Here is a 25,526-nt window from a genome sequence, read left to right as displayed (position 1 = left end):
ATTAGTCCTACGATGATCCAAGGCTTAATTTTTTTATAATTTCTCTTGGCGATGACAATTTTATTTGTACTCTTAGAAATGTAAGCTTCTAGAGTTTTATAAAATAATTCTAATGCTGAATTTGGGTTAGCTATTGATAGTTTGTTGTCCCATTTTTCTGAAAGAAGTAAATTGTTTAATGTGATGTAATTAATTTCATTTATTTCAACAGTGTTAGAGTGTACTTTTGAATTTGTGGTTAAGATGTTGTGTCCGTAGAATGTTGGGTAGTGGTCAGTAATGTTTGTTTTTAGAGTTGAAGATGTAGTTATAACGTGTTTGTGTGTTTTGATAAATATGTGATCTAGAGTCGTGGAATTATTTAGATTTTTTCTTGTTGGTGAGTTTATGTATGATTGGTATCCTGCATGTGACAAACAATCTAAGTATTCATTTATACATTTTGTTCTTTTGTTGTTTTCATTTATGTTTATATTAATATCACCAGTTAATATTTCAAAATTAAAGTTATTTCTGTTAGTCATTTTTATAAGTGAATTAAGTTCATTATTGAATAGAGATTCATTTAAGGAAGGTGATCTATAGATAGCTAATAGATAGCTAATCTAATCTATAGATAGCTAATTAATTGCAAATAAGTGCAATTACTATGGGTAAATGTTAATTTAATTGCGTTAGCTGTTTTAAAGTCTAGAATTTCGAAGGCAGGTTTTTTAAGACAATTTTTTATAAATAAAGTGATTCCATCGTGACCAGTATGCTTACATTCGGATGAAATAGTTACATATCCTGGCAAGTCATAGGGAATTACTTCTTTCATTTGCGTTTCTGTTAAAATGACAATACTAGGAGAAAAATCAAGACTATCGAGAAGAATACAAAACTCATTAAAGTGCCTTCTTAAGCTTCTAATATTCATATTAAGAATTGAAAAGTTAACGTCCTTAAAGTGATTATTTAGTTCACTTGTGTTTTTACAAATGTAATTTTCATACAAAAAATTTTCATCAGACATTTTGATGGATATAAGTAATTTTCACATGCAATGCGGTTAAATGGTCCTTTATTCTGAAGGGATGTCATTCGGCTGCCTTATGTGGATGATTGGAGCTGTTTCATCTTTTCTCATCATAACTTTACCGTTTTTCGCCCAGATGAATTTGTAGCCAAGTCTTGAGGATTTCGCCAGAAACAGGAGGTGTTTATTTAGTTGCGTTAATTGTTCGTTTATGAAAATTTTGTTATCTTCCGGAAAATTTATATTTTTAGTGTACAAGACACCATATTTTATTTTTTGGTCGATGATTTTGTCCTTTGTTTCTTTGTTTTGGAATGATACAATTAAGGCTGGATATTTGTTTAAAGGGTTTCTGTTTCTGATACGATATATATTTGTTATTTTTGATGATTCCATTTCGCATTTTATGGTTTCCATTATATTATTGACTATTTTTGGTAAGTTTTCATTTTCTTTAAAAGGAATACCTTGTATCTCAATGTTATTTTGTTTGTGTAATTGTTCCAGTTTGTTTATTTGCTGTTTTATTTCGTTGTTTTCTGATTGCAGTTGTTTGATCAGTGTATCTTTCTTTTTATTATTTTCTTCATATTCATCAATTTTATTGCAACAAAATCCTACAGATTTCTTAAGATCTCTTAGTTCATTTTTAATTTGTTCTCTAAAAGATTTCATCAATTGTTCCGATAAATCTTCAAACTTTTTTTCCATGAATTTAAATATTTTATTTGTGTTGTAGTCATCATCAGAGTCGCTAGATGGTGTTTTTTGGTGGTTTTCTTTTGCTTGCTCATTTTAATGTATTTGATGAAATTCACTAGATGGCGTTACACTTATTAATTAACTTATTAATGTTTTTAATTATTATTTTTTTTTATTTAAAAAAAAAGTTTCTTTAACCGGGGAGCGAACTCAGCTCCTCCGCGACAATAGTAAGCGACGCTAAAGTTGCTGTACTCTACGCCACGGCCTATTTATCCGCAACCGTGATAATATTGGTACTAATATGTGATATTAGCCTGACAGTACACAGTACAGTATTCTGTTTGCGCTTAAATGTGACAAAACTTTCACTGAAGCACTACACAGATTTAAGATCACTTTAGGATACTGATCAGCGGGCGTTTTAATACAAGTACGCAATAAAAAGTTCACCACTGTTCCAAGGTTATATATTCACCAATATTTTTGGATTATTTCGGTAAATCTATTAAATATTGATTATTTAAGCAGAGCGATTTCTAGCGTGCACGCACAGTTCGAATGTAGGTACTCTATCGGTATTGGACCCGTAGTCTTTCTATACTACTCTATTTGTAGTTTGCCCATAATTCGCACGTGTACAACGTTGCGCAGAATGAAAGGAAGAGCGTCCTTTTTACTGCGGTACTGCAAAGGCGAAATCTTGTACTGAGCATGTTTGCTTTAACGCTGAAAGATCGCCTTTGTCTATCGATATCATCATCGTGATTACTGATGATTACTGGTGATTATGTGTCCAAGGTATTTAGTTCCTTCGGTCACCTTCAAGTTCACACCGTTCAAGGTAGCTGGAGGAATATTTTTTGGGCCTTGCCCATGTCTTATGACCAATAGAGCCGTTTTAGCGGGGTTATACAACATATTTGTTTCTTCAGCATACTCTTCACAGATTTTCAGAAGAATGCGCAGTCCCCTTATAGATGGTGCCATCAAGACCATATCGTCCGCATAAATGACGTTATTCAGACACTGTCCTCCGATGTGGCAGCCTACTCCTGCATTGTTTAGCCTTTCGGTGAGTTCGTCCATGTACAGATTGAACAGTATCGGTGACATGCATCCTCCCTGTCTGATGCCACTCTTTAGGAGGAAAGGTTCGGAAAAATCATCCTTCCATCTTACTAGGTTTTCCTGCTGTCTGTGCCACGAGTCGAGGATATGTATGACCTCCGATGATATGCCTCTTTCTCTGAGTTTAGCCCATAGCAGAAGGTGAAAAACCCTGTCGAAGGCCTTGCTCAGGTCTAAGAAACATGCATATGAGGTGGTCTTTTTATTCCTGTAGTATTCCAGGGTTCTTTTTACCGTAAATATAGCAGTATCGGTAGCAGTTTGTTTTTTGAATCCCATTTGGTTGTCATAGGTTTCCAGACTAGGTCCGATACTGTTTAATAATAGACGTTCGAATAATCATGCAATGGTGGTGACAATTGAGATCGGTCTATAGCTGTCTTGGAAGGTAGAGTCCAACGATTTAGATTTGAGAACAGGTGTTATTATAGGTAAGTTCTTAGATTCTCACGGCCAAAAGCATTTTTGTTGTTTGTTTTTGGGGTGTTACGCCGTGTTGCGCTAACTCCTTGTTTAGCCGACGTTTCGGACAGCGTTGGAGTGTCCATCATCAGGGCAGATGTGTGACATCTTCGAATCTACCGGATCTGCCCTGATGATGGACACTGCAACGCTGTCCGAAACGTCGGCTAAAGAAGGAGTTAGCGCAACACGGCATAGCACCCCAAAAACAAACAACAAAAAAGGTGTTATTATAGTTCTTGTCATATTAGTTGGTAAGTATCCGTTCTTCAAGATGTCGGTAAACAAACTCGCCAGCAGTAGAAAAATCGGTCCTCCAGCGTGTTTGATGTGTTCGGTACTCAGTCCGTCATGACTCGCTGATTTCCCAGTTTTCATTTGTCTCAGGGCGGTAATGACCATGTCTGCTGTGATCAATAAGCCGCTGTCTTGGTTTGTTAAACGACTCAGTGGTGGTTCGCTTGCGGGGATTGGAGAGGTCGGAGAAGAGGTGGTGAAGTGTTCTGCAAAAATGTTAGCAATTGCTTTAGTGTTCGTTTCTCCATTTATATTGCACGGAATTTTACATCGTATGTTGCAGTGTTTATTTTTCTTACTCCAAAACTGTTTAAAGTCACGGCTATGTAAAGTTCCAGCTATTTTATCCATTTAAATTTGTTCGGAGTTGTTTTGACATTTTTTAATTTTTTAAATGCTAGTTTGAACGTTGCACGCTTTAACTTTCTTTCCACCGTGATGGAGCCCTCATGGAGCCTACCATTTTCAATCCAGATCATCATAGCGCGTCTCGATTCTGCGTATTTTTGCGCGACGAAGTCCTTCCAACCACATATTTGTTTATGCCGTTGTGATCTTTGTTAACGATTGTCAAATGCTTCAATCGCAGCGTTTCGTAGTGCGTCCACTATGTGGATAAATAGTGCCTCGATGTTCGCAATTGCAGGGTTGCCAATTCTTTCGTTCGATATAAAATCTTGTTGAATATTTTGTAGAAAAACTTGTGGGGTTATATTATAACTCTGAATGTCGCGTTCATTCTTTGGATTCCAAGTTGCTCGGTCAGTTTTCATACATGTATATATTTCGGTAGTTGGTATTTCTTACGTTTGTAGGGTAAGTTCGAGAGGCCTATGGTCTTTCCAGTCCACGTCGTAATATATTTTCATGTCTAGAATCTGCTTGAAGATATTTTTTGTCACTAAGCAGTGGTCCAGCCACCTAGTGGTGTGGTGTGCGTCACTAATATATATATATGAATTTTCTGGTAACATTTCGGTGTCAGCACATATAAGATCATATTCTTGACAGAAGGATTTATGTTCTATTCCAAAAATTGAATCTGGTTTAGCATTAAAATCTCCGATAATTATGGAGTTGGTGTAATCCTTTTCGTTAATAGTTGCTTGCAAGGTGGCGAGACAGTCAACGTACTCTTCGAAGTGATCTGCTGTGCAAGTCAGCATGTACAATTAATAAATTAGCATTAATTATATTATTATACAATTAATAAATTTAATAAATTAGCAATATTTCATATCAGTATTCTCCGTGTATGCTTGGAAAAAATAACAAATTAAATATCGTTTTATAATAACGCGTATTGAGATAATTCATTTGCGATTATGGCAATAATTTTATACGGTTGACATTTGTCACATGTGAACGGGTCGTTCCTACGACTTATTCTTGAGTTTGACAACTTTGCTATGGAACGATTTTCCGGCTTCTTTCCTACGTCTGACAACATGCCCCATCCTCTCTTAAAAAATCCTCCACCCGGCATTCCCAAAGTTGACAGACATAGGCCCTGATGAGAGTTGATTTCCACAGGGCGTCCGGTATGGAGTTAATGTTATAGTTTGTTGTATGGGATATTTATTGATAGGATGTAGTAGTTCAGTTTTGCCCTGCTAATAATTATCAATCATCTGACAAGACCTCTGAGTTATCTATGTGACATGTGCTCTATGGTCCGTTCTAGAAGGGAGCTCGGGACATAATTTCGAGAAGCGTGGACCGTTAGTACCAATCGGGCAGCCAGCCGAGGACGACGCGACTTCAGATAAGATACGAGCGATCGTTCCAGTCGACAGACTTCCGGGTAACGCGATGACGGAATCAGCTAGATAAAATTAATTTGCTGGTCATCGGTTTGTACCGCTTCGAAATTTAACAACGCTTTCCTAAGTGTTGTTCGGCGCCCTACTCACGTTTAACAGATTAGATATTTAGTGTCATTACACAATGTCACACTCAAACTTTTGCTACCAATACAAATTCCATCCGTGCGTTCAAATACTTCGTATTGACACTCACCCCTGAGTTTAATCTAATTTTGTTGAAGAGAGATCTCTAGCTCTATGTGATATTGAAATAAATATAATATTGAAATTATTTTCGGTTTTATTTCATAATCGTAGCAATTCCCGATGTTGGTTTTCCGTAGTTGTTACAATGGCGGCCCAACGCAGTTCATACCTGTTACAATGGCGGCCCAACGCGGTTCATACCTGTTACAATGGCCCAAACGTGGCTTTACTGATAATTTTTAACTTTTACAAGGAAAAGTAAAATATTTCGCAATAGAAGTAAAATGTTTATTTAACTAGACAGTATTTGAAATATGTATTATTAGTTCGTAACGCGTAAACAGTGTGTGTTAGTGGCGTTAATCAAATAACAATAAACAAAACTTTGGAACAGGAAAATATGGATCAAAATTTATATTTGGCTGTTTTCTTTAGAGAAATGGTTTTACCTTTAAAACTTCAAAAGGAAAAACTCTGTCTGTAATTCACACGGCAGAGAGAAAACTTCCCGTTCAGAATAAAACTCTTCGTATTTAATTTTATTCTCCATCATAAATAAATTATTTTAAACAGGTGATGTGGGTTTCGGGAGGTCCTGCCCACATAAAAGAAAGATAGCGGGCATTATTTTATTAAAATGTGCCATTTTATGAGCGGTTGGGGTTCGAACCTTTGTCACTGGGATCCACCGGACTTACGCCTTACCACAGACTTCCGGGACCAAATACCTGAGCTTTACCTCTGACCCCAATCTGAAAGAGATGAGGGCGTGTACTTTGTTGTTTTTAACTACCTTTGTGAAAAAGTTTTTGGTGAGGAAATATAGCGTACAGTTAACGAATTACATTGGTGGGTACATAGATATCTTTAAAAAGTTTTAACGGAGGTAACGTGATCAAATCCCGGGGTGCGTAAGTAAAGTTTATTCTTTTATTATTAAAGCATATTTTATACACTGTCCTACAAAATCTGACGCTTGTGGTTAGGAGAAGACAACTTATTAATAACTTTAAAAAACATTAAAATTTAACATAATAATAGATTTAGACATAATATTTTTTAAGATTATAGAGGTAATTAAAACAATACATAAAACATTAGGAATAACAAAACAGTCAGTTTATATAAGAGGAAGTTAAAATTATATGGTGGTACTACAAAAATATGGTTTAATATTTTTTTTATATTTGTCGTATTTTTTTCTGTTCGCACATCAGCGGGTAATTGATTAGATAATTTAATTTTAATTTTATATACATAGTGATGCTGTGCTGTTGTGGTTCGTACGAGTGGTACAGTTAGTCCACCAACAGAAGTATTCAATATGCCAATATTTAGCATTGGGGTATTATTTTCATTAAAAATATCTTTGTGTAGCTGAAATAGTGCAATTTTGTTGTAAATTTTTGTAAGTGTAAGTAATTTTTGTAAATTTTATCCGGAGGTAGCGCGTCCGAATCCCGGCGTGCGTATTTGGTGTTCCTTATCTCATTCTCCTCCTCACTACCTTCAGCCTCACAATATACCCCGATTGGGAATGCCATAGTTCGCTATGCCCGGCTCTAGACTGTTGGGAGTCTGATTAATTTTTCAAATACATGTTTGTTTAAACTAGAACTTGAGAAACAAAAGGGTAGATTCCTCTTTAAATAAAACACTTTGTGGAAGTTGAAATTACACCGAATTTATTGTTGTTTTTTCCAAAGTTTATATTGCTACCGACACTCTGTGGAGATCACTCCACCAACGGAGAGCGAAATATAATTGTCACTTTGGGTTCCTTTAGCTAGAAACTATCGAAGAGAAGTGAGTTCCCTTATCAAAATTGGGACTTAAATAACATAATTTGGCTGCCTTTAAAGAAGGTGTAAACTAGCGCCATCTGTATTCAAAATCAGTTACTCTATATAAATTATAATTGGTTTGAAACTCGGAGCAAATTGGAACAATGTTTTTTTAAAGATTTTTTTAAGTTTGCAAAAAAACCTGACCCCAATAACCTAATCCCATCATTAAAGTAGAAACTGACATTTTTATGATAATTTGAGGGTTTACATAGCTTCCAAAGGAACTAAACCCATGATCCCTAATTGGCAACCCTATGCATTTGTTCACACGGCTGATGAACGTTCAATGCAATAATAAATGTTGGCAATAGTGAAATTGATCACCATTTAATTTTATTTGGTTGCTTGGAATAAAGAAGTATGAAGAAACTCTTCGTTGTAGTAAATGCTTAACAGGAAAATACCACCATCGGTCATCCCCTCCCAAACGAATAGAGGGAGACAGCATTTTATTTACCGAAAACCGGTTTTGAACGAACTTACTAAGTAACCTTTACAAAATGATTGTATTAATGAAACTTCTCCGTCAATGTCCACAAAATCATTTGATAGTAAAGGACACACAATTTTTTTTTTTAAATCTCTGATAATCTCGCGGAGTCGTCAAAATTGATCTGCATGCATTGCCAAAGTATGAATGTTGTAGCGCTTACATTGTAAATTTGTTTTCCTAAATTAATCCATAACAGACGCATTTTCAGATTGGTGCAAAATACCTTTGGCGTCAAGGCGCTTCGCGCAAGCTATGAAACTTTAGGGCCAATGTCATCCCCAGAGATGACATAGGCCCCGAGGGAAAATATTTTTCTCAGGGCTTCTTGTGTGGAGTTAATATAAAAAAACCTAACTTGATCAAATAATTAACAAGGGTTGTGTCAATATTCGCTAAAACCATTAGAATACGTATTTTACGATGAAATTCATTGAAGCAATGCGTTTACATACAAGCGTGATATAAAGTATTCCTGCATAATTTGTAAAATTATTTAATTTAATTTATTGTTCAATGAACTTTTTTATTTCCAAAACTTGAGCTGATAAGTTTTTAATCATATAATAGGTACCAGCGACAAAGTATGTATCAAAATTATTTTATTTTTATAATTTTATTTTTATTTTTCCGATTTTATGTCCGGGTTAAATCTTCCCCATAGGAAAAACTAAACCCTTCCACACACTTTTCCACAAATGGTCATCTAGTCAATCAACATTATGCAAGTGCATTATATAATCAAAATAAATACAAAACAATACAAGAACAACACGTCAACCCACCAGAGATCAAATGGGAAAATAATTCACCGACTCCAGATATTTTCATATCAGAGGGTTCGGCTCGGTAGAACTCCTAACAGGGCCTATAAATCCTACTGATCCCTCAACATAAATATTTAAAAAATCTTTCGTTATCCTACATGTATTCAAAATGACCGACTTTTGCATCTTTATGTATAAATTTTTTGATAGATCTAATACACCTACATTTTTAACGAGAGAGCTAGGTATAATGCCAGTAGCCGAAATAACGAATGGTAATATTTATATAGTCTGAGAATGAGAAATTCTTTTAATCTCATTTCCTAAATCTGTGTATTTTCTTTTTTTTTATTATTTTATTGTTTATTCTTTTTCATTAACAGTTTTTTGAATATTACAGGAATTTGGAATAGCGATATCAATGATATAAGTTAATAATTAATAATATCTCTGTATAATGTGTAAATTCTATTATGGGGTAGAATATTGAACCTTTTATCTTATTGTAATATTTACTTTAATCATTGAGGAAGATAATAGAAACTCAATTAAAATATAAAACAGACGGTACAAAACAAACATACCGGGACTTACCAGTTTAGAGAAGACCTTGGTTGGAATCCCAGTTTTTTGTGTATATCAGCTTCATATCTTCATTGAGAGTTGTTGATATAATCTTCATCATTCTTTCGTTTACATTTTTTTCAGATCTAAATTAGAATAACGATTTGAAGCTTGGGTTTATGGGTTCTTTTTTTTCTTGGGTTTGAATGGCAAATATCTGATCGCCTCTAATTTTTTTTGGTATGCATTGATTCTGAGGCAAATCTATATAAATATAAATGTTGATGTTCGTTTGTTAAAAATCTTAAATCTCCAAAAGCTCTTGACCGATAGCCTTGAAATTTTGATACAACGTTGCAAAATCAATTATTGTTTCTCTATCTGCACAGACTGACTGAGCCACAACAATGCTCGCGGGACCCAGTAAGTATTTTATAAATACTTTCAGCTTCACAAATCCCACGATTGTAAGTCAGTGGCTGAGTTGCCATCGCGTTTGTGTTCCACCCAGGCGTTGTGTGCTCAATTCCTCGCCTGGCCTCTAGTACTCCATAACAAAATAAGCAACATTTGTAATAGAAGGAGATTTTTAAATATTGTCAGGTTATTTGAAACCCGGCAATATTTGTCTTTTTTTTAATAATAAAAAAATTACAATATACCATGACTTTTACGAGTCTGCGCTATTATTTTAATGAAAATTAATTTCTGATGTACAATCTTCGTTGCTTATCCCTGCTATAAAATGGCTTGTTTTTTAGCAAATAAGTACATAATATTAAAAATTCTTCACAAAAAATGTCCAAGATCTCGATGCCTATTTCAACGCTATATTTTTTTTGTTCCATTTAAATCCTCATAAGAACGTTTGCAAATTAAAACTTCATTTCTTCAGAATTACATTTACGGAATTCTTAAATAATATGAATTAACAGAAATTCGACATCTGCTATTAAAGAATGGAGATCTACTTTGCGTGAAAGTAAAAATGTTAATCTATGGAAAATATTTCAGTCAGTACCAAAAACAATAATGAGCGGGGGATGAAAATTAAAATTGGAAAACAACATGAGATTGATTTATGATAAAATTTTGAAAATTGATAGTGATTGATCGAATTTATTAATAAGCTTACAGTACGCTCTCTGTTTAGGTCTAATACTTTGAACGCTCCCTAACAGTTGAACTTTCTTTTAATTCTGATAGTTCGAATGAGATTCGTTCTGCAATTTTGTGATAAGATATAAAATAACCGGAAAATCAAACATTCGTGTTCACCCATTGCAGCTCATAGCCGCGAAATCAGGAGAGTGGTACGATTTATTTTCTGTTTGTTTTGTGGTGCAATCTGTAGGGTGATATTAAAACTATTTATTGCAAGATTTTTACTCTAATTTGTAGGCTTAATCTATTTGTATTTACTCCAAATAAGTCTATAAGGTGCATCAACCTCGGATAAGTTCCATACATCCGCATATTGACACAACTGATTTTTGTATGGCTTTGTTCCAGCATATTAATTTGTATATTTAGTTTGGTGCAGATTACTTACACCATTAGCGTACTCTAGCTTACTTCCTATAATGCCATCGGACATTTTGAACGCTGAAGCGGCAGCCGGTCAGTTGCCGCTGACTCAGCACATTCGACACACCAATGATAGATACCTAAATAAATTATTTCCATTAATTCTACAATCCAGATTTATATTGTTTGTATTGGATTGTTCACACTTAAGTGAAAGCATCTGTAAAACCAAGAATAAATAAATAAATTTATGACGTAATGGGATTTGGACGAGCATTCTTTTCTTCAAAATTCGGTTTTCAATGGGTTAACCATGTTCATGATGTCTGTTTCAGTAGACTGATAAAATGGTACAACAAAAATGCTGAAAGATCCGCAGAATGCAACCGCCGGCGTCGGGTTTGTGGCGGTTTGAAGCCATGAATGCAATTTACCCATATTTTTTGCTCATTCGTTTTTATGCATATTTATGTACCTACTATGTGAAGCGAAGCCCAAGGGAACAGATTTATTTAGATAAAAGTTTGTTTTGCTTTTATTTTGTCAGTTATTACGTCACAAAACGTAAATGATTTTCATAAGTATAATTACGATAACATTCCATTTACAATGTGTTTTCTGAAAAAAGATCAAAAAAAATTTTGATGCAGAAAGGGAGGACGCAATTTTTTACGAATAAGATAAATAAATACGATATGAGGCCAATGGGTTAATGCGCGTGAAATTAATAAAAACGCTTATTATATGTGTATAAGTATGCAAATTATTATATATTTTAAACATGTTTCCAGTAAGTTCTGATCTATCTCTCCCTTAGCAATACATATTATAATTAATGTCTCTGTTCTCGTTTGTCTCCACGTCACATGAAATATTAATTCTATATATGTGTCTTTTATTAACCCTCATCATATTTCTACACGTAAACAATAATCATCAATAAACAATAATCTGAAACAAGTCCAAGTTGTACAAAACGCAATTGTAAAATTACTAGTCGTCCCTAATATTTTTAAACAGAGACATAATACACCGTTGCTGTTTCAGAGTGCCAAAATTTTACCTGTTAAGGCTATACTATGGCAAAAAATCATAATTCAGTATATATTTACCCCGCAGCATAAAGAAAAATTAGAACATAAATACAGTACTAGATTCACGCGCAATGACGGGTTAATAGTTCCGAAATTTAATAATAAATACGGACAGAGAACGTTTGAATACAACATACCGAAGATATTTAATTTATTACCTGACACTATAAAGCAATGTAAATCTATGAATAAGGTTAAATATATGGTGAAAAATTGGCTATCGGAAAAAAAATATTTATTTTAATATGTATGAAATATTGTATGAAAAAATTGTTAATTCTGTAGATATAAGATGTAAATTATAACTTTAAAAAATGTATTTGAAACTAACTTTAAGCACCTGTTGACAAGCCAATTCAATCGGCTTAGCAGGACTTGTTTTTTGATATTATGTATTAACTATTTATTCAATAAAAAAAAAAAAAAATAAAAAAATAAAATTTGTCAATTTGACTAACACTACTACAAGCCCTCACAAAATGCATGTGTACAGATGTGTGCAGATTATTAGACTCAAACTATTGTTTTTTTGTAAACTTTAATGACATATATTTACTTTAATTTCACGAATGGTTTATATTATCTAGTATTTGCTGAATATTATTTTGTTCTTAAGAAGTTATTTAATTTGAGTCGGCATGCTGTATACAAAGTTTTGCAGCTGTTTTTATTTTTATTTCTTGGTTGTATCGCCACACTTGAATGAATGAGTTATTTCTCTTTTTTCGATTCTTTCTTCGTAATCAACGATATTTTATCGATAGGGTTTATATCGAAGCTATTTCCAGGTCATGGGATTGTTGGAATTTGCATAGCTTGACGATATGTATATACAACTTTATGGCATTATGGGAGGGAGGCTTTTCGTGCATGCATCACCATTTGAAATACATATTTTTATTAATTTATTTATTTCGAATATAAAAACATTTGCAAAAATTTAGGCTAGTCCCGCAAAGCTGTCATATGGCAGTTTGTCTGTAGGTTCTACCAATTAAACATTCTTAATAGATGTATAAGAAAATACTTGCAGATAAATACATTTGTAGTTACATTTATGAAACATTCGAATAGATCACATAGTAATATTAGATAATTTAAATTACATCTATAAAATTTATAAAATATCTCAATATACCTGCCCAAAAACGAGATATGTAGGCATTAATAAATTCAAAGATACATGAAATTTTCGTTAATTAACCACAGCTTTATAATTTTTGGGCATAGTCTCTCGTTTTTTTTTTCAATTTATTGTTTTTATAGAATTTTTTTTAAATATTAAATTATCTAAAGTTTGTATTGATTTCTATATTTCAAAAAATAGATTTATAATCATAATTATCATTCTAATCATATACAAAAACAATTAGATAAATAAATGATAAAACACGTGTAAAAACTACATCCCAAGATAAAAAAATATGTGTATTTGTGATTGGAACTGATAATCTGCACACGTATGTACGTTTTTTTTTATAAAATCACTTTATATAAAGCATGAAAAATAAAAAAATTGTTGTTATTTTTTGTAAATTTATTAATCTTAAAGCTCCAAAATTTACAGATCAAAATTAGCGGTGATGCAAATCTGAAGAAAAATAACTAAACCAAAAGTATCATTTTAGTTTTGTATAACTTACTTATAATGGTTTAATCTCTTGTAAATCTTTAAAAAATGTTAAGAACAATAATTCTAATATATTTCTATTGTTGACATATTTAAGTACCTTGTATTCTCTGCGGACTTGGCTAAAAAGTGTGTCGTTTATAGAAAATAATACCACATACAACTGGCGCTCCACTTGCTGCAAGTTTTTTTGTCGGTAACTGAGTTGGCACGGAGAAGTAGCTTTATCGTCGTATTTGTTAGAGAGATACAGCATAAAACCCATGCAGTGTTAGTCGAAACGACTAAGATTAGTCTTCTTGGGTTAAAATAGGTATTTTTATAATATACACTTTAATTATGACAATCATGTCATTCAATAATTCAACATGTCTGTTTATTTCCGGTTAACCATTATTTCACTAAATTACTGTCCACTACAAACAGTGAGTCCACTGTATTCCCTAGGTAATTTCTAATACCACAACACAAAACAACGACCAAAAAAGCTAAAATTTGGTTCACAATCCAAATTAACGATCTTCATATTCACATCTCGGCAATTACGTCGTAACACTATACTGAGTCCTATAATAGTCCTTCGCAACCTCGAACCAAGGAAATAATGGACTGCCTTAACATAAAAAAACAAACAAAAAACTTGTAACGCATTGAGCGATGAGAAAACTTCTGGCAATATTCGAAGCTTATAGTAAGCTTTTATAGTCACGGGCTGATGTACAATGCTAAAAAGTCATCCCTGCTGATATTTAAAGCAAATACTGGTTCCACTGTCATTCCACCCATACGTCTCGGCGGGGCCAACCTGAAAATTTGCAGCGAAATCTAATATTTGAGGCATGTCATCACCGATGACCTAAATGATAAAAATACATAAAACGTCAAAGAAGAGTACTGAGTGAACGAGCTAACATGCTTGCCAGAATATTCAACAAATGCAGTCCTCCGGTGAAGAAGCAACTTTTCCAATCATATTGTATGAGCTTCTACACTAGCGAGCTATGGACGACATACACACAAGGTGTCATGAACACAGTCCGAGTACAGTACAACCACCCATACAGAGCCCTATTTGGCCTCCCCTGGTGATGCAGCGCCTCACAGATGTTCACCGAAGGAAGGGTGCATGGGTTCGCTGCTTTGATGCGCCACAGAATAGCTGGGACGAGTCATCGCTACCAGAGATCGGACAACACTCTTGTCCAGGCCGTTGCCCAGTGGCAGGGAGCGCCTCTACACCAGAGATGGAGAATTTCACTCAAGCCACCATAAAGTTCTAATCTACTCATCAATGTATTCATTTTTTATTAATTATTTTTATTTATTTCTTTATTAATTTTCTTTTTATGTATTAACTTAAATGTAAACTTTTATGGCAGGAAGAGCATTGCACACACCGCTCTGTCCAGCTGAAATAAACATTATTATTATTATTATTATATATTGTCACATGCTTTGATGGATAGTAAATTTGAATATTTTCCAGTATATTCAGAAAAAATAAGCCTGCTTACCAGGGAAGTGGTTATTCAAATAAATAAACAAAATATTTATGGTGATTTATTTTTTTGATATTATGCCGCATTACCTTACTCGTTCTTCAGTCAACGTTTCATAAAGCATTACTGTGTCAATTTCGCATCTGCCCTAATGATGGATACTGTAATGGGATCCGAATCGTTGGCTAAAAAGGAGGTACTGAAACACGGCACAGTACCCCAAGAATAACCCACAATAATACTTTTTACCGTGAAAATCTCAAATCATTTCAAACAAAATATAAATTAACCCAAAAAAATTGCGTTTAGACTGCCAAAAAAACAATTTGATGGAATTTCCTAGCAAAACAGTTTACGCAGTTGACAATAAGAGGTGTTATTTTGAATAGCCCGCTATTTCGATAGATGTTACTTTTGAGCTGTCGTTTTTTGACATTTGACAAGTAGAAACTACGCCATTAATAAAAATGGAACAACACACGCTTCAACAACGCATTGAAATTCACTTGAGTGAATCAAATGCAAATCATCTTGAGTGATGAGGCCCATTTCCACCTCGGTGGCTTCGTCAACAAGCAAAATTGTCGCATCTGGGGCTCGGAAAACCCAAGAGTTATTGTTGAAAAGCCTCTCTATCCTCATCGTGTGACTGTTTGGTGCGGTTTATGGTCCGGTGGAGTCATTGGATTTTACTTTTTCGAAAATGAGGCTGGAGCAACAGCGCTTTCGAGAGATGATTAATGATTTTTCATGGCCGGAATTGGATGGTATTGATCTGGACAACGTTTACTTTCAACAAGACGGCGCTACGTGCCACACAAGCAACGAAACCATTGATCTTTTACAATTGAATATCAAAATAACACCTCTTATTGGAAAACCCTCTGTGCCCTCTGGTTGGAAAAAAGCGGTAATTCACCCTATTCCCAAGAAAGGTGACCGCTCCAACCCGGCCAACTACCGCCCCATAGCGATCACATCAGTTCTGTCCAAAGTGATGGAACGTGTGATCAACGACAAACTGCTCACATACCTCGAGAAGAACAAAATTATCAACGACCGTCAATACGGATTCCGGCGGAACCGCTCGTGCGGTGATCTTCTCGCGTATGTGACGCATGTTTGGGGGCGGTGCCTGGAACGTCACGGTGAGACCCAAACGGTCGCACTAGACATATTCAAGGCCTTTGACCGGGTCTGGCACCGAGGACTTGTCAACAAATTGCATTCTTACGGACTTCCCGCATCCCTGTGTACGTGGATTGCTGACTTTTTAAGGGATAGGTCGATTCAGGCGGTTGCTGACGGTTTCACCTCTTCCTCGCACTCCATAAATGCTGGCGTCCCACAGGGATCGGTTCTGTCTCCGACTTTGTTTTTGTCGCACATCAATGACCTTTTGACATGTGCACCGATTCATTGTTACGCGGATGACAGTGAAGTTCATGATAGCTTTTTGTTTGACAAGCCCCCAAAGGGCACACAAACTCCAACGGCTCGGAGGGCTTTGAAGCAGAGAATGGACGGTTATCTCGAGAGTATTTCCTCCTGGGGTAAAAACAATCTCGTCGAAATTAATGTTTCAAAGACCCAATCCTGTCTGATTACGTCTAAAAGGGATCCAAATGATAATCTAGTCTCCTTCAACGGAAGCAATCTTCCGAACAGGCCTTCCATTGATATGCTTGGTGTAACTATAAGTGACCAGCTCAGGTACGGGGGCTCCATCGAAGCCAAAGTAAAGTTGGCCTCTCAGAAGCTGGGCGTACTGTACAGGGCCCGCAGATACTTTAATAGTACACAACTGCTCACCCTGTACAAATCGCAAGTGCGCCCTACTGTCGAATTTGGCAGCCATCTCTGGTCTGGAGCCCCAAAATACCTGAAAAAAACCCTTGACTCTGTGCAGAAACGGGCGGTCCGTTTGATAGATTCCCCAATCTTAACAAACGGACTGCAATCTTTAGAGCACAGGCGTCAGGTAGGTATGCTGTCCTTGTTCTATCGGTATTACAATGGAAGATGCTCTGAGGAACTAGCGTCATTGATCCCTTCGGCACCGGTGCGTAGAACGGGTCGCTTCTACGATTCGTTCTTAAGTTCAACAGCTCGGCTGTGGAACAAACTGCCGGCCTCTGTGTTTCCTCTCTCCTACAACATGGGACTCTTCAAGACCCATGTTCACTCCTTCCTCTCCACAAAAAGACCCTCCACACAGCATCCCCAAAGATGACACAGGCCCTGAGGGAAATTATTTTCTTCAGGGCCTCCTGTGTGGAGTAAATATTTAAAAAAAAAACCCTGTATAATAAATACTAAGCAAACCTATATAAATTCAATCATAATTACAACTTCTGTAAATCTGAATCTTCTGCAGTTTTTTTTATTTGACTGAGCTTTTATAAAACTGAATATTTGAATATAAGTTAAAAAACATTTTTTCAGCAATCTTTTTCCATTTAAATATTGAAGACAATATTAGTGATTTCTAAACGAAAATCTGAAACAGAAAAATCAGAAAAGGAAACGGTCACATCTGGGACTCGAACCCAGGACCCTTGTCTTTCCGTGACAGTGCTCTACCAACTGAGCTAATGGGACCCTATTCCCCTCGGTCATTTTTAACTGTATCATACTTCGAATAAGAACTACTAACATTGTCTTCATTTTTTCACCGCACATTTTTATTGGCAACTATCTTTATGTATGATCGCAAGATTCAACCCGAACTAAATGCAATCCAGACAGCGTCTTTTTAGATAAACCTATCTTATTTTTTATTTTTTATGTGCGACATCTGTTGACTTTTCTGCAAGTCTAGAATGAATATTTTAAGGTATGCCATGTGGAAAAAGTGGAAAAACACGCCTAATAATAAAAAATATGAAATCTCTTTCAAAAAATATAGAAATAAACTTAATAAACAAATATTAAACACAAAAAAGGCATACTATAATAACAAATTTAATCACTGTTTCAAGAACATTAAAAAAACATGGAATGAAATTAATACAATTTTGGGTAGGAAAAATAAATCTGGTTGCGATGAAGTCTTATCTAAATATTTCCTAAAGTCACAATCTTCTGATGCAGTGGCAGAAAATTTTGCTAACTTTTTTGATGAAGGAGTTAATAAGTTGTTACATGAATGTGATTTCCGAGCGTCTAATCACTTGCAAGAATCCCTACCGCATTCAATGTACTTACCTAGAGCTAATGCTAAGCAAATTGAATATATTATCGGAGGTATGAAAAATTCAAAGTCACCGGGCATAGATCTAATTCGTATGTTTGATTTAAAAAAACATGTCAAATTACTTAGCCCTGTTATTGCTCACTTTATCAACAAAATAATCGATACCAGCCTCATCCCCGATGAATTAAAAAATAGCATTGTAAGACCTATTTTCAAAAATGGAGATCACTCCGAAATTAACAATTACAGGCCAATTTCTATTCTCCCGGCACTAGAAAAAATTTTAGAAAAATATATTTCGATAAATTTAGATAAATATTTGAATAATTTGAATATTATAGATGAATGCCAGTACGGGTTCCAGAAAAAAAAAAGTTGTGATAAATTGCTGGAAAAATTTTCTGATTTTATAAATTCTCAACTTAATTCTAAAAAACATGTACTGGTGCTTTTTATTGACTACTCAAAAGCTTTTGACACTCTCAGCCATATACAATTAATTAAGGTTCTTGAAAACATTGGAATCCGGGGTAAACTCCTCTCATTCTTTAAAAACTACTTAACTAATAGAAAAATGAACGTAAAGATTTTAAATGATATGAGTAAAGGAAGACATATTAAATCAGGAGTACCGCAAGGATCAATTTTAGGTCCAAAATTGTACATTATATATGTTATTGTTATGTCAAAACTCTTTAAAAAGGCCTTTAGATTCATTTTTGCTGACGATACTGCACTTGTAGTATCCAATGAAAATCCTATCATAGCTATTCAACAATTGCAAAGTGACTTTAACGAGCTACTTAAATGGGCTCATGATGTTGGTTTAATTATTAATGTTAAAAAAACAAAATGTATGTATGTAAAATCACCAAGCCTGGGAATATGGAATATACCCAAAATAATTGCTCATAATTCTGAATGTATACATAGAAAAATTGAAAATATTTGCCACTGTGAAACAATTGACTTTACTAACGAATATACTTATCTGGGACTAATAGTAGACAATAAATTTAAATGGGATAAACAAGTGGCTAAAATCTGTAACCAGCTCCGATCTTTTGCAAGTAATTTTTATAAACTGAAATTTGTTTTGCCTCATTGTACTCTTAAAATAATTTATTTTTCTATGGTCGAATCCATACTCAGATATGGCATACGAACTTGGGGGCACTCAAGCAATATTTATATTAAATATATACAAAACTTACAAATTGCTATAATAAAAAAAATTGTACCACCGAATATCTACAGACAAAGAAGTAATCTAAAACTACTGTATGGTTCTGAGGGCCTACTTCCAATAAAGGGTCTTCTTTGGTACATTATTATAATGGATAATGAGAGAGATAGCAAATATAAAAAGCAACCGGTGCATAATCACACAACAAGATTCACTGAAAATAAGGGCCTCATTATTCCAAGAGTAACAAATAAGTATGGAAGCCGAACGCTTAAATATTTAATACCAGAGATTTTCAATAAATTTAATAATTTTAATAATTTTAAACCTCAGAATAATGAGAGACCCTGCCCCAAAAACACTAAGCGTTGGCTAATAAGCGACGAATCAATGTATCTCTGAACATTATTATTGATGTATTCCTGAACATCTCAACGTACCTGCCTAAATAATTTGTATATAGGTAGGTACTTTGATATATATTATTTTGTGATATTGTTTATTGTATAATTTTGTGTCATACATGTATTAAAAATTAAAAATGTTTTATATATATTATTTGTAGAACCTACAGACAAGCCGTCATGTGTGACAGCTTTGTGGGACTGCATATACCTGTATCTTTAAAAATTTATAATAAAAAAAATAAAAAAAAAAAAAAAAAAATTATTTTTCGGAATAACTTTATTGAGTAAAACCTCAAATTGTAATATTTAAATATTGAAGACAATATTAGTGATTTCTTAACTAAAATCTGAAACAGAAAAATCAGAAAAGGAAACGGTCACATCATTTTTCTGTTTCAGATTTTCGTTTAGAAATCACTAATATTGTCTTCAATATTTAAATATTACAATTTGAGGTTTTACTCAATAAAGTTATTCCGAAAAATAAATAAATCTTTTTCTATACTTTGACAATTAGGATCTTTCAATTCTACATAGCTAGTATTGGAAATGACGTTGAGATCTTTAAAGAAACGTATCTTGCTTTTTCAAAATTTACTTGGTTTTCTTACTATTGTTTATATGATCGTTTTTAAACTCTTACAGGTAGATTTTTTTAATCATTTAAACATTACAAAAATAGGTCAGTAATTTTTTTTACCATTTTATTGGCGGGTTAGAAATTGCGGGTCTTACGGCCTCCGTGATATTGTAATCTTTCTTAGCGATGGGTCGGATTCTTGGGTACACAAATTCAGCATTAAAAAGACGCCGCGACGTCCGGGTAGTAATTTAATACATGACTTGGGAGCCCCTGATGGGATCAAATTGCTCATCATCACGGGTTCGGGGATGGCAACTTGCGGCCGCGGCCTTAACAAGGGCCAAGCTTTGTAAATTTTGCTTTTTTAAAAGATTTATGTGCGTAAAACGTAAAACAAATTTTGAAAATGACAACATTTACATATTGAGTTATCTTAACAGTTTCATAACCTTAAACGCGATGAACACCCTATTTTTAAACCTAGCACATTGATTGCTAAATTGTATCTTTGGGTGACTTGAAGTCATCCTCGGTGATGCTGTGTGAAAAGTCTTTTTGAATACAGGAAAGAGTGTACCTATGTCCTGAAGAGGTCCTTGTTTTATACCACATCACAACCAAGCAGTTGAATACAAACAAAAAAGTCTTAGAGTCAAGATATTGGTAAGGGAGCGATATATTGCTAAAAATGACTTAAGTTACATTTAATGACACTTCATCACCAGTTCCTACAATATAATCATCTGCCTTCTCTTCCTCCTGGTCTATCCCAAATTCTTCCATGGGCGTCTTGTGTAGGATGTTCATTACATGATTTTATGCTGCGTCACTAGTTTTTTAGGCTAGGGCCGGTGGCTTCCAGAAAATAATTCCGGGTTATGTATTCAGCCGCACATAATAATAATAATATTTGGCTAATTTATATAGCGCCGTTTTCGTGAGTCAACAAATACTACAATGAAACACAGTTATTAGAGTTTAAGCTGGGTCCAGACATGTTCTTTTGTCCGTCCCGTACCTCCGTTTCGTACCAGCGTCGCGATCCAAAAACTCTGGACGCATCATCTTTTGTCCGTACCGTACCTCCGTTTCGTATCCGCGTCGCGATCAAAAGCCCGTATCTCCGTAACGTCGCTGCGATCATAGCGTGTTCATTTCCTCACACCATGTCGTCGACTGCGGAAGTGTTTGAGAATTTGACGATTGTTTGCGCGTCCTTCATTGTTATTCACAATAATATAACGAAAAAAAAACAAAAAAGGCGACGTTGGTGGGAGTTAGAATTGTTCAAAAACAGAGAAAGATGTCGCACGCCGCGAACACGTCCAGACTGGCGCAGACCCGTACCGTATCGCCTTTGAACGGGCCGAAAAACCGACTCGCGATGGATCGGAGCGTACCTCTATCCGTATCGAGATGCCGTACCACCGTACCGTACCGAACGGGCGTCCAAACTAGCGTTCTTGATCGCGACGCTGGTACGAAACGGAGGTACGGTACGGACAAAAGAACATGTCTGGACCGAGCTTTATACAACTTTCTTGTCAGGAAATGACTGAATTAAACTAATGAGTGATTATGACTAAGGTTTGAACAACATTTCTAATTGGAATTTACGGCTCCGAATCTAATATAGTAATTCGGTACGAGAGATCTCACATGGTGTGGTATGGTGACAAACGGAGGCTGCCAGTCATATCTTTCAGTTTCTAGCTCCTAGTGATTCCTTCGGTTTGTGCTGGGAGCATCGTATTTTCGCGACTGATACAGCTGGTGTTTTAGCGGAATCTCGTCCAGCCGATAGTGGCGTGCGGTCCGCTTGGCTTTGGATACCAGAATTGTATAAATATTTAGGCTGATTCACTATAACGTCCATTGAAAGCAGATTATGGCTCTCGATTCATCTGAAATCAACTTCTAATAATTCTTCACTGGATATTTAATCGTGTCATTTCTACTTGTTTCGTAGCAGTAAATTACCCTTTGTATTGGCTACCTTAGAGCAATTCAGAGATTGTCAAAAACAAGCTGAAACTTTCTGCGGTCGTATTGCTATTTTGTTGATTTGCCCGTGGAGAGGATGGTGTTTTCAGCGCCGTGAGGGTTTGTTAAACTTATCACCCGCAAGCGCCATGGTGATAACTTTCCGTATAATTTCCTTTCCTCGAGAGTTGGCTGTCCGGATCTCTGGTGCTGCCTTTGGTGCATGATGAACTTTGCCTACGCCGTGGGGACAAATTTCTGTTCCATTTCTTACTATGAGCGTCGGTTATCCTGATCTCTAGCCCGCATTAATAAAACTCTTTTCACAGGACTACCTTTACCCCTCGCAACGCTGCCCAACTGGGTGGCAACATAAGCGCGCTTTTGTGACGTATCACACAAAAATAAAATAAAAACTTTCAATGTATTAAAATAAGTGTGCTTTCAAACTCTAGTGTTACTATGCTGCGTATACATACGCGAGCCGAACTGCCGAGCTGAACTACGTTAAAAGTTTCACGTATGAAAGATTGTAATAGTAGGCATTGAACAAGGGAACATTCAAGATCCTAGGATTTGTTGCAGATTCGGGAACGTTGAACAATCTCACCAACAATACGGTATTATGCCATTGTTCTACCTGACAAGGCACAAGCACAGTTAAATACGGAGAAGAGAACAGTCAAGTTAGATAGAAACTTCGTTCTGTATATAAATGGTAAATGTTTGGAAATCTATGGTTAACAATATTAAATTAGTCATTGATCGAATCCGGAAGTTTTACGTTTCTGATAACGTGACGCGTAATTCACAATTAGGCGGTTTTCTGGTATTTTTTTTCAAATAAGAAAGTAAAAATTCGAAATATTTCTTTTCTATAGTTCGACAAACTTGTAGAGCTATAAAATGAACCCAGCGGATTTTGCCTCTAAAACTCCGAATGCTGCAATTTGTTTTGTAATTTTGAAAAGTAAACTAAAACCAAAACGCCAGTAATTGCAGCTAAATTTCAAAAATTTTATCATAACACTACTGTCGTTGTAAAATACCACCGCCGGGAAATAAACACAATTTTTCGCAAAAATCCGACAAAAATCGCCTAAACTGCGCATTTACCAAAAATACGGCGAATCTTTCAGTTCTGGCTAGAGTAATAATAATCATTTCAACTTTTTTTTAATAAAATTTAAAAAAAAATGCTTTTTTAATAGAACGCTTCGAGAATACTAATTTCGGTTGTTTAACTCACAGGAGTTATGATTTATTTCACGCACGAGCTTCCATAACATCCAGGTTCGATACGAAACACATTGAGGGAACCGAATATGTTCACTGCACAGGCCTTCTTCCCTGAGTTGACATTAATAACAGCACTGATCACCAATAGATGTTCATCAAACAGGCTCCATCAATGAACTGCTTTGACAGTCAGTTTTATTGTTGTAAAATGTCACACAAACTTGTATAAGTACTTGTAGGTAAAAATGGGGCGGGAAAATGCAAGTAAAATGTTAAAGGAAGATTAATAGTTGCATCAACTCAGACATTTCCGTGATTTTTCACGGATCTGCACTATTTATAAATAAATTAAAGACGAAGACTATTCTACAAAATGTAACTGAAAACGATTTATGCAACACCACAAACAAATATTGATGCTAAGCGACGCTCATACTAATACTTCAGAAATTAGTTGACACTCTTTTACGTCCATGATTGAATGAGCCAAATATTTAATTTATTTTATTTTATTCAGGAAACAAACAGTAGCGAATGAACAGTATGTACGTAATATAAAAATGTGTAAGTGCGTATGTATTATATCAATGAAATTAGTTAAATTAATTACAATATAGTTTCAGTGGCAGAGTTAATATATATTATATTTAATACAATTAATTATTTTTTAGTAATTCACGTATCAAAATGATCGGAATTATCTAAAAAAGGTGTAATTTTAAAAAAATCAACCCCTAAAAAACAAATATTTTTAACCACAATTTATTATTAGATTTTTTTCGTATTTTTTTACTGAGGATTGAACCTTCCTCCCCAGGGACTGGTTCTGCTGTGTCTTATATCTTTTTTAAAAATTAAAAAATATATTCAAATATATATTTTGGACCTTCCTTCAGAAACTGGGGTTCACAATCCTACCAACCTCGCCAAATGCTGATCGGGTGGAATAATATTTATTTTTTAGAATGCATTATCATCGACGATGAGTCTCTCTGCCGAGTTTCAGTTTGATTGTATGTCGGAAGTGGGTTAATTTCCACTTCCTATATTTACATTTCCAAATACAACAGTAAAATTCGAATTGATGGATTTAAAAGGTGTAATTTAAAAAAAGTTGCAATGCACAAGAACAACTATGGAAAACACCTGTTGAGTGATGTATTTACATATATTTATAAAAATAAAATTATACATTTTGGTCATACTTATGTAAATTGTACAGTTAAACTTATGAATAAAGGTTTCAATCCTACACTCCTATCTACATTATAAACTTAAACGTATGAATAAAGGAGCGTAGGATAATCTAAATCCTACACTCCTGTATGTACATTGTAAAGTAAAACGTATGAAAAAAGGAGTGTAGAATGTGTAAATCCCAGAAAACACATTCGAAGACATGTGCGATTATCCAGTAACTTGCGAATTTTTATTGCAAATGAGCGATGAGATTGAATTTTGGGAAAAATAAATTATAAAGACATACTGATTAAAAATTTGAACCGTGCATATTTAAACGAGATCACTGCACATCAAGTTTTTTGTTTCTTCTTAATTTCTTTCACAACATTTGCACCAATGTTTATTATTTTTACTTTTGTCTTGTTAACTTATATAATATGATTCTTTTACATACTTATTGTAATATAACTGTCAATAAATATTAAGTTTATAAATGGCGCTTGTGACAATAATTCTAAATATACAAGGTACAATATATTTTCACAGCAACAGCCCTCTTTTTAAAAAATGAATTTACGTTTGAAACCCCCTGCCCCTGAAAATACCTTTCAGAAGGTTTCTAACGTGGGTAGTTAGTTTCAGTAAACATGAAGCTCAAGGCTTCAAGGCTTCAAGGCTGGAAGGAAAGTATGATTATGTGCTACTCCGGT

The sequence above is a fragment of the Hesperophylax consimilis genome, chromosome 14 (genome assembly GCF_061612785.1).
Source record: "Hesperophylax consimilis isolate HC1 chromosome 14, BYU_Hcon_1.0, whole genome shotgun sequence".
In the NCBI taxonomy this organism is placed as follows: Eukaryota; Metazoa; Arthropoda; class Insecta; order Trichoptera; family Limnephilidae; genus Hesperophylax; species Hesperophylax consimilis.
Note: the sequence above shows the minus strand (reverse complement) of the source record.